Source organism: Mus pahari, chromosome 8 (assembly GCF_900095145.1).
Source record: "Mus pahari chromosome 8, PAHARI_EIJ_v1.1, whole genome shotgun sequence".
Classification (NCBI taxonomy): domain Eukaryota; kingdom Metazoa; phylum Chordata; class Mammalia; order Rodentia; family Muridae; genus Mus; species Mus pahari.
In genome coordinates this window covers 64,506,778-64,510,991 of record NC_034597.1, presented here as the reverse complement: position 1 = coordinate 64,510,991, position 4,214 = coordinate 64,506,778, and the positions used below count along the sequence as shown (strand labels likewise).

General features: G+C 43.9%; 1 pseudogene; it reads right to left on the bottom strand.

The window, feature by feature from the left end:
• Positions 1–237: 237 nt before the first annotated feature.
• Positions 238–3,865, bottom strand: LOC110325117 (annotated as a pseudogene).
• Between the last annotated feature and the right edge of the window lie 349 nt (positions 3,866–4,214).

Sequence of the window (4,214 nt, the reverse complement as noted above, 5' to 3'; positions counted from 1 at the left end):
TTCAAAAGCCAAGTAGTACATCTAACCTAGGACCCCAGACTGAGGAAAGACTCAAGCTGGCCATGACCTGCCCCAAAGGTACTGAACTGCAAATTACCCCCTGTGTCCTGGAAGTCAAAGCTAGTTGGGAAAGGGGTGGAAGAGAAGGGTGTGGTGACCAGAGCATGTCCCTGGTGATTCCATGTATCCTGCCTGTCCTCCCCACTGCTCATCTGCTCCCCCAGGCAGCTGAGAAGCTCAGGTTGTTCCTTCCACCAACAGCACCCAAAGCTCTCCCAGCTCCTGCATCTCCTCTTCCAGCCTCCCAGGTCTCAGTGAAGTTGCCACTGGGAACATCAGTGAGAGCAGCAGCAGCTCTGGAAGTTTCTGAGTGGCTAGAGATGTCAGGCCAGCTGTAGGATAGCACATTATGCCCACCAGCATTCAGAGCCTGTTTGTTGTTGTTGTTTTCTGTTTTGTTTTGTTTTTCAAGTCAGGGTTTCTCTTTGTAGCCCTGGCTGTCCTGGAACTCACTCTGTAGACCAGGCTGGCCTCGAACTCAGAAATTTGCCTGCTTCTGCCTCCAAAGTGCTGGGATTAAAGGCTTGAGCCTGTTGTTTACTGGGCACATGGGCTTCCCATACTGAGATAAGGGTGGGACAGGCATTCAACCTGCTCATCCAGTCCTCTGCCTTAAACGCTGACTTAGTTAGGCCCGGCTAAGTCAGGATACAGAACATCCTGGAAGAAGTCGGGCTCTCTTGGCACAGTCATGATTGTTCACACATGTGCTCATGCAGTTTGTAGAAATGGGCAGTTTGCCCTTGCTGACCTCTAGGTCCCTCTTAGGTGTGTCGCTCAATCCTCTCTGCTGGTGAATGCATTTCAGGGAGTGAATATAGCATAGCTCATCTGTGATTTCAGATGCTGGAGCCAACCTTGCGACAAACTGACCAGACTGGTGTCTGAATCGTAGAACAGCAATGGACTCCATTGACTGAATCTAGCTCCTGCAGCCCCATGGGCTCCTCAAGTTTTTCTAGGCCCTGGAGTGCCACTTGCCATTCATTTATGAGACTGAAACTTGTGGTGAATACCTTGCTATCCGCCAGAAAGACGGCTTATATGGGTCGGGCCCCCTCATGAGCCTTCCCTTGCTCTGCAACCAGGCAATGATGTATATGTTCCTGTCTTTGCAAACTGAGCATTAGAGATGGTGATTAGGATTCCAGCTGACGTAATAGATGAGGTCAGGGCACAAGCTCTCCAGTCGCCCATGTTCCAGACAAGCACTGCGCTGAGCAGAATATTTTGGACTGTGGGGTACCAGGCAGTTATGCTCATGTGCATGGTGTGTCCTTTGAACACCACTACCAGCTCTGTCAGACAGGAGGGAGCCCATTCTGTGATATCAGCCACACCTCTGAGACATTGGGTATGACTTGATCATTATGGGGACACCAATCAACGTCCAGACAGGTCCTATGTGCCCCTATACACCAGACACCACAAAGCCCCTTCACCTCATAATCACTTCCATAATCGCTGCCAGGAACTTAGGGTTGACTGTGCAGAATGGATTGTCTCTGGTAACATGAATACGCAAATGTCCTCATAAGACTATCATTCTTCTACTTGCTGAATTTTCTCTGATGCAGTACTTGGGGAAGAACTTAAAGAACTTGTGACTCCTTTGGAGTTTTGGGACTGCAGTGACAACCTCTCAAGGTTCCAGATCCCAGCCTCTGAGAAACAGGTACTGTTTATAGATTATATTATATATATATACATATATATATATATATATGCATTATGTATATATACACATTATATATGCATTGTTTATATATATATACATATACATTATACATATTTTAGTGATACATACACTAGAATATGTATAATGTATGTATATATACATATATATTGGAGTTTATATTTATATATTTAAATATACATATATTTCACAGGATTTCACTATGATGCCTGGCTGAACTGGAACTATATAGACTAGGCTGATCTACTGCTGCTATTTGCCAAGTGCTGTGACTTAATCTTGCCTTAAAACACTAACTAGTAACTTTAAGGAGGTAGGGGCAGGGGTGTTTTGTCCATGTTGTATCCCTCACCCTGAGTACATTGTAGGTCCCTGTACATAGTGGATGTTAAGTAACTATTTGTTGACTGAATAGATAAACCAAGACCTATAATTGCTTCCCCTCCCAACATCTGATAATTTATCACACACTCTTGTGTTAAGTCTCTTCTGCTGTGGAATGATAGATAAATCAGAGAATGGAACAGAGAAAAGAGATAATGGGTGTTTAAATGTAAGTTGTGTTATTAAAACAGAATTAAAACTATCCAGAAGCAAGTTGCTAAAGGAAAAAGGCACCCTGTCACAATCTGACCAGAAAGCAGTGTGACATTTCTGTAGGATAATTGGTTGTCACACTGTTCCTCTGAAATTGTAAAACTGAGCCCTGAAGGAATCAATTATCCATGATAGGGTCATGAGACCTGATCGTTAACATGCTGAGACCTTTTATAAACATTCTTATCAAATAGTCCTGTGCTTTGTGTACCTACCTGAACACCAGAACCACTTGGGAGATTTCATTTTAAAGTACAGATATCTTGCCGCACTCCCTGACATTTAACTCAGTCACCTTAGATTTGAGATCTGAAAATCCAGGCCTGGGGAAGGACGGGTATAATAAGAGCTACACTATCTTACTGTTCACAAAAGTAAGAAAAGATCACCATCCCTCTTCCTGACACAATCACACATGGGGCCGTGTAAAAGAGACACAGGCACTAGCCTGAAGTGGCTCCAACTGGACAAGTTGGGGCAGCTTGAACATTAACATAGGTACCAGTCTTAGATTACTTTTCATTGAATAAGATATGAATCTACATTCCCACGCTGTCATACAGAAAGAAAGTAAACATAAGATGGATATGACAACACATTGATGTACTTGTGCATGCCTAAGTACACATAGTAGGGTTACCATTAAGCTTGATCAGCTGATGATGAGGGATATTAAATTTGAGTTGAAACATTGGGTGCCCTAAGTTATGCATACAGCCTCTTCCATTATTGATTGGAGCTATCATAAAAAAACAATGGATTTCTGTATGGAATTTTCACACATATTTCATTACACTTTGTTCTAATTTGTTCCTCCATGCCCAAGGTCCTCCTCCAAGCTCCCTGCCCACTTCTTATTGGTTTCCTCTCTCCCTCCAGATAGTTCCTGGATGCACACTTGGGCTTTTCTCTCAGGTATACCCCAGTACCCCCTTTATCCCTTCTTCTATAGGATAGCTTCCTTCCTCCTCATGATTCCCTTTCCAGTGTGCGATACACACATATTTAATTTTAAACCTTAAGTTCAAACCTATAAGAGAGTAAACCATTTTATTTAACATAGTGATTTCCAGGCTGATGCATTTTCTTGCAAATTTCATTACTTCATTTTACGTTACAGCGGACTGAAATATTTCATTGTACACATGCATTATGTTTTCCTTATTTATTCACCTGAAATCCCAATATCAGCCCCCCCTTTCCTTCCAGTATCCCCTCACGCAGATCCTCCCTCATTCCCTGTCCCCTTCTAAGGGAATGGGAGAATGTCGGTGGGAGGGAGAGATCTCTGAGAAGGGGAATCCCCTCTCTGGGTATCACTTCCCTCAACACCCCGACCTCTCCTGCCACCCACCCTAATCTCATGACTTCAAGTCACTGCAGGACTAGGCACACTCTCTCCCAGATGCCAGATAGGGTAATGGGATCCACAGGCAGGCAACAGATTCAGGGAAGGTCCTGCTCTGGTTGTTGGGAGCCCGCATGAAGACCAAGTTACATACCCGCCGGCATGGGTGCATTCTTCCTATGTTTTCTTTAGCACTGTCAAAGCTTCAAGTGTTACACTGAGGCCTTTGGACCCCTTTGCAGAGGGTGAGACACATAGATCGAGCTTCTTCGGCACAATGTCATTAAGTTTGCCCAGCAACAGTTCCTAGAGTGGCCATTATTTACCGTAATATGTCTTTGATGACTTCCTTAGAGATTTGGTGACTACAGTCCTCTGGATTCTATTCCCATCACTCTGTTCCTGTGTCAGTGTCATGTTGCTTTGGTTAGCATGCTCCATAATATAATTCGAGGTCAGTTTTTTGAAACACCAGCACTGTTCTTTCTGTGAAGGATTGCCTTTGCCATTCAG